Raw genomic sequence first — 6,958 nt, 5'->3', positions numbered from 1 at the left:
GATGGTTTAACAAGGTTCATGAGAGTTCTTTTCACACTTTGTGAATTGTGATTTAGAGGCTGTTAGAGATTTTTGTTTTCTGTGCTGGGTTTTAGTTACAGCATGCAGAATCCTTAGTTGCGGCATAAGGGATCTAGTTCCCTGACCAGGGATCAAATGTTACATTTTGTTTTGGCAGCAGTCTTACTGAGCTATAACTCACCCACTTAAAGTATATGATTCAAGGAATTCCCTGGCAGTCCAGTGGTTAGGATTCAGCACTTTCACTGCTGAGAGGTGCGTGCGTGTGTGTGTCTCTGTGTCTGTGTGTGTCTGTGTCTGTGTGTCTGTGTGTGTTCAGTGGTGTCTGACTCTGTGATGTCCTGGACTGTAGCCCATCAGGCTCCTCTTTCCACGGAACATTCCAGGCAAGAATACTGGAGTGGGTTCCCATTTCCTCCTTCAGTGTTCCTTCCTGACCCAGGGATGGAAACTGAGTCTCTTGTGTCTCCTATGTTAGCAGGAGGATTCTTTACACTTAGGAAGCCATATATATATATAATTCAGTGACTTTTAGTATGTTCAGGGTTGTGTAACCATCACCACATTTAATTTTAGAATATTTTCATCATCTAAAAAAAGATCCCCTGCCCTCTAGTAGATACTCTTACTCCTGGTGGAGAACACTTATACCTGGAGCACTTCATACACCTGGAGGTACCTGGAGCATCCCGAGCTCTCCAGTTTCCTCTTGGCTGCTACGTAAGGCCATGTGAGGGGAGTTCATATCAAGAGGACACAAGCACTGGAAAATGGCGTTTGGGGCTTCCTCTTTACTTTGGCATAGAGGCTCGGAGATAGGTGGTCTTATCAAGAGCGTGTGGAGATTTTTGATTGCCCTTATATATGATAAAAAGGATTTTTCATTTCAGTGGGGCGAAGGCAGATTGATCAGATGGCCTTGGGACAGTTAGCTCTCTGGAAAGACATAGATGTATGCTTTGCCCCGATGAAGTTCTGACAGAGCGCTAAATCTACAATACTAAAGTACAAGAAAAACAGAATATTTCTGTAACCTTGGCTTGAGGCACACTTTCTTAAGCAGTACACATAACGCAGGAGGTGACATTAAACTGAGTAACACTTCTGTGTGAAAGCATCAGTTAAGAGATAAATGAGAGACTGAAAAAAATGTCTGCAACAAATATGACAAAGGGCAATACTCCCTGATATTAAAAGTACTGTTACAAATCAGTAATAGTAACACCTGCAACTCAGGAAAATGGACAGTGCTAACAGCAACCCACACCAGTATTCTTGCCTGGGAAATCCCATGGACAAGAGGCTGGCAGGCCACAGACCATGGGGTAGCAGAGTCAGACATGACTTAGCAACTAAACAACAACAGTGGCCACTTTAAAGAAAATGAAATGAAAACAGCAAAAGAAAATTACCCACTATCATTAGTAGTCAAGGCAATGCAAAATAAAGTGATAATGTAATCTACTTTTTTTTTCCCCAGTAGACTGATTTAAACCATAGAAGAGTGATAATTATCCAGTTTTGGTGAATGTGAAAAACAAGGCAAATCCATTTCCCATTATATAAATTGCTATATAGATATAGACCATTTGAATCAATATTCCTCAGAAGCCAAAGTGTACAAAGGTAGGTAAATGTATAATGGGAAAACTTTTTAATGAAAAACTCTTAGCAGTGTACGGTCATGGGCAAAGGGGTAAGTTAATTACACTCAAATCATTCAATAGAATTATATGCAACTGTTGAAAAGTGTATATAGCCATAAAAGATAGTTGTGCTATATTAAATGAAAAGCATTTTTTAGACCTGTAATCTAGTGTGAACTCATATCAAAAATAAGCCCCTAAATACATGTTTTTCTGTTTTTCTCTGCCCAGTTTTCCTTGCCTTCTTTTGACTGTAATCTCCTTTTCTTTTGAGTAGCTGGCCATACCCTGTGTTACTGTTGAGTACATGAGGAAGCATGTCACTCAGACAGGCCTGCACAGAACACAGATTGTCTCACTTTCCCCCACCTCCAGTACCTTTCCCCATCCCTAAGACCATTCTGCTGCTTTAACCCGAAATATCTCCAGCCCCTCCCCTCAGGGAGGCAGGTGAGATGTTCTCCCACCTCCTTGCTTGGCTGCCTAGGATTAAACCTTTTCCTTGTTGCAAATGTTGTCTTTCTTGCTGTGCCTTGGGCAACTGAACCTGGTTAGGTAACAACAGATATCATCCTTACAGGAACCAGATAAACGGTACACTGGACCTCTATGATTTCTGTTATTTTTTTTTTCACAGCTGCATGTGTATATCTACATTTGTCAAAATATTTAATGGAAGTCATTAATGACTACCTAAGACTAGCTGACTCTTCACATTTCTGTGGCCACCCAGACATTTCAGCAAATGCTCTTGTGCTTGGCTTTGTGATTTATGGTGTAAGAGGCCCAGCCGGAAGGCCTGGTTCCCACCCCAGCCCGCCATGGTCCTCCTGTGCCGCCTCTCTCCTCTGTACCACTGTCTCACCTGGAAGCTTGGTTGTGAGGATTAAACACGTTCTTAAGTCAAAAACGTCAACAACAGAAGCTGGCATATAAGTTGAGTTGCTTAGTCATATCTGACTCTGCGGCTCCATGGACTATACATACACAGTTTATGGAGTTCTCCAGGCCAGAATACTCGAGTGGGTAGCCTTTCCCTTCTCCAGGGGATCTTCCCAACCAGGGATCGAACCCAGGTCTCTCGCATTGCAGACAGATTCTTTACCAGCTGAACCATAAGGGAAGCCCAAGAATACTGGAGTGGGTAGCCTATCCCCTTCTCCAGCAGATCTTCCTGACCCAGGAATCAAACCTGGGGGGCTTCCTGCATTTCAGGTGGATTCTTTACCAACTGAGCTATCAGGGAAGCCACGATAAAAAGGGTAAATACGGTTTTTTTATGATCGTTTGTTACTTTGCATCTCTGTATGTTTCACAAATTTTCTATAATTCAGCTATTTTGTATAACCTCACGCTGAAGTAACCTGCCCAGAAGCATCCCTCAGTCCAGCCCAGGAGATGGGTGGACCGGGCACCCTCCTTTTCCGGAATTTTCTCTCCTCCCCTCTTCCTCTCTAAGCAAATCCTCTCCTCTCCACTCGTCTGCCCTTCCCTCCCCCATCTCCCTCCACTCTCCGTTTTCCTTCTCTCGTTCCAGCCCTCGATTCCTCCCCTCTTCCTACCCAACTTCTTTGGCCGCGGCTCCGGTGCCGCGCGGGCCTCTGGGAGTGGAGGGGCGCGGTCGGGTCTCGGGTGGGTTCCGCTCCGCGCGCGGGCTTCTGGGAAGTGTGGTCGGGCCGACCGCGCAGGCGCCGCGCGGCCTGGCGCGCCTAGCGCGGTGGTCATTGTCCAGACCGAGCGGCGTGGGTGAGTCCGGGGGTGGCCGGGGTAGGGGCTTGAGGAGAGGGAGAGTGGGTGGGTCGGTCCCGAGAAGAGGTGTGCGGACTGAAGGGGGGCGCCAGGGCCCCAGTGGGAACTGCGGGCTGAGGGGAGGGTGTGCGGGCGGGGAGGGCCGAGGGGAGGGCCGAGGGGAGGGCCGAGGGGAGGGGCGGGAGGGCCCAGCTGGGAACTGCGGGCTGAGCGAAGGCGGGCGGGCTGAGGGGAAGGTGTGAGGACTGAAGCAAGAGGGTGTGCGGGCTCAGCGAGAGGCGGGGCAGAAGCCTGGAGTCAGGAAGCCGTTACCAACCTGATCTGATGGGATGGGGAAGGAGGCGAATCCCTGTCTGCGTGTGAGTGTGTGGCTGTATGCACATCGGTGTCTGCGTGGGTGTCCCCTTTGTCTAGTCTTTGGCTGTCCCTGTTGAGGGATATCCCTGGGTGACCACCCGTGTCCACACCCTTAGTTGTGTGTCCGCCTTTATTTCTGTCCATGGTGTCTTTGTGAGAGTGTCATCCAGGTGTCCACCTGTCTCATCTGTCACTTTTCCAAGGGGTTGCAAAGAGTCAGACGTGACTTAGCGACTAAACAACAACAAGCTGGATGCCAGAATCTCAATCCACATATGATCATTTCTGCATCCCGGGGGCTTTCATTCTTGGGGAGGGAAGACAGATGACAAGCTTGAAAATAACTTTTTAAAGAGACAGTTGTCAGCAATGATGCGGGCTATAAGAAGATGGCAGAGGGTGAGGGGTGGTTGCTATTAATGCCTGAGCTTGGGGCCCTGGGAATGGGAAACTTCTCCACGGAGGTGACATTTGAATTGACGGTGAGAAGGAGCCAGCCAAGGGAAAAGCATTTCTGACAGCAGGAACAGCAGCTGCGAAGGCCAGTGCACCTGAGGCCAAGTGTTTGAGAGGGGAGTAGAGTGGGAGACAGAAGGTCCTCAGGGCAGACCATAAGGGCCAGGTGGGCAGGGGTGAAGACTCCTAATTTCTAATGCCTGTGGGAAGCCATAGAAGAATTTTAAGCTAGAGGACGTTTTTGCTGAGGGCTTGCCCAGGCATTAGTGTGTGCAAGGCATGGTGCTCTGAGGTTTGTGGAAGACACCAGTCTGTGTGTTTATGATCCTTTGTGATGTACAGTGGGGCTTTTAAAAAATAATAATAATTATATTGCTTTTTTATTTGAAATTTCACTGTTTAAAATTTATGGGGCCCAACATTCAAATTGATAATGTTCTCTTTTTTATTGAAGTACAGTGGATTTACAATGTTGTGTTAATTTCTGCTGTACATCAAAGCAATTTAGTTATGCGTTTATGTGCTTTTTCATGTCCTTTTCCATTATGGTTTGTCACAGGATGTTGAATGTGATTCCCTGGGCTGCGCAGTGGGGCCTTGCTGTTTCTCCGTTCTATACAATAGTCGGCACCTGCTAACCCCAGGCCCCCAGCCCACCTTCCCTGACGCCCCCGCTCCTCCCTGCAACCGCAGGTCTGCTCTGCGAGTCTGTGTCGTCAACGTGCGTTTCTGTCGTACTTTAGATTCCACATACAGATATCATACAGTGAAACGGGGTGGGTGGACATAGTGCCCACCTTTCAGGGGCATAAGGAGGATTAAGTGAGAGGTATTGGTCCAGTGCTTGGCAGGTGGCAAGCACCTGAGTGTTTGCTATTAACGTGTGTGTGTGTGTGTGTGTGTGTGTGTGTGTCCCTCCCTCCTGCCTCTCTGGGGCAAGTGTGTGTTTCTCCTGTCTGCACTGTGAGGCGGATCTAGGCCTGGCCTCTCACCGTGCCTCCCTTTCTCTCCCCAGACTGTTAGGGGCCAAACCCCAGCTATGACAAGCTCAGCGAGGTACACTAAGCCCAGGACCTGAGTTATGTTTCCTTAACAGTGTTATGCACCGAGCCTGTATCTCCGAACCGACCGAGAGAGCAAAGTCCACCACAGTAATGCAAAGGCAAGAAGGGAGTTTGTTTATTCCTAGCGCGCTAGGGCCCAAGTCTCATCCCACACAAGGGAATCCGACAAGAACCCCGAACAAAGGAGTATGGCGGCTTATATACAGGCAGTTCTTTGTCTCAGTTACAGGAGTAGCTGGCATTACATGATTGGCCAGGCAGGATGAGCGCATGTCCTGTCTTTTTCTGGTAAACATGACTCAGGTCCTAGAGCCCACCGTTTGGTCCCTAACATTCCCCCCTGTCCTTAGATCATATAGAGGAATCTTCCTCTCGGTTCTGAGACACAGTTTGATATTGTTGTTGAAGCACAAACAGCTGTACTGTATTTATGCGTTCCTTTACAAAGGCTACAAGTCTATTGATAATGCATGGGCCAAAGGTAAGCATCAGAAGTATTAGCAGGGGTCCCAGCAAGGTGGAGATTAGGGTGGTCAACCAAGGGGATTGTTGAAACCAAGACTCAAACCATCTTTGTTGAGCCTCACGTTTTCGTTTACGTTGGGCTAGTTCCTCTCTTATTTTGGCCATAGATTTTTTAACTATTTTTGTGTGATCAGCATAAAAATAACACTCTTTTTTTAGGACAGCAGAGTCTCCCCTGTATCTCCCCACAGATCTTTCAGTTATGCCTGGGCGCACCTGGACATGCCCAGAATGCATGATTTCAGAGCTTGCCCCTCTTCCAGGGTATATTTACCACCGGCTTAAGGTCAAAGTATAAGTCTGGCCACCAAGTATTTGGTGGATGTATTGTGGTGGTGGAGTTAAGCATCTCATGTGTTAGTCTATTTTGCAGTTTTTAGGTGATTTTGACGGGTTGGTGGGGTTCATGCTGGCAGCTTTGGAGCAGAGTAACATGGTCATCCATAAGATGGTCCAGACGAGTTGTCTTGGTCCTGTCGACGACGCCGGAGCTTTAGCCTCAGGGGGTTGGACGGATGCAGAGACGCTTTTTATTTATTTTTTTTTAGCGTCTTCCTGCTCTGCTGAAGCAGCTGGGCGTACGGGGTTGCAATGCACCCAAGGCCCGATACCGTCAACCTGGCCTTACCTCGGTGAAATCTATTTTCCAGTGTTGCCCTGGTCCTTCTCCCCGATACCTCAGTCCTGCATGTTGTCCTTTTTCTGGCCTCATCTGTTGACATACCTTACAAGCATGCACTATGTTCCTTACAGTTGTCTGGTGCCGGGGAAATCGCAGGCACGCAGTTTGAAAGAGCATCAGAGTCTTTTTTTTCCCAGATGAGTAGACAAGTGTAAATGCTCACATAGTTGCCGTCCCAACTGAGCAGGGAGTATCAAGTAGCCGTCTGAGTCTCGGTACCATCTATCTTTACCTTTTTGAAGGTTGGTGTGTTCTTGGATCTAAGCAAGGTCTGTGGATGAATATTTAGGGGTTGGGGGCAGAGTTTCCATACCTGGAGGTGGAAGTCCGATCGCCAACACAGGGGTGATGAAATCTTCATCAGCTACTTTTCGAGCTGCCAGGTGGTCTGCGGCACGATTCCCTCGTGCCGTGGGGCTGTCACCCTTCTGGTGTCCAGGTACGTGTACTATTGACAC

General features: G+C 48.0%; 1 protein-coding gene across 7 annotated transcripts in view; it reads left to right on the top strand.

Moving 5' to 3' along the window:
• Positions 3,221-6,958, top strand: part of ZNF71 (zinc finger protein 71) — a 38,016-nt gene continuing 34,278 nt past the window's right edge. For all 7 annotated transcript variants that reach the window (XR_001919605.1, XR_001919604.1, XM_018063462.1 and 4 more), the window contains exon 1: positions 3,221-3,413. The gene's annotated coding sequence lies outside the window, so the exon portion shown is untranslated. The remainder of the gene's footprint in view (positions 3,414-6,958) is intronic.

Source organism: Capra hircus, chromosome 18 (genome assembly GCF_001704415.2).
Source record: "Capra hircus breed San Clemente chromosome 18, ASM170441v1, whole genome shotgun sequence".
Taxonomy (NCBI): Eukaryota; Metazoa; Chordata; class Mammalia; order Artiodactyla; family Bovidae; genus Capra; species Capra hircus.
Note: the sequence above shows the minus strand (reverse complement) of the source record. Positions and strands in the feature narration are given on the sequence as shown.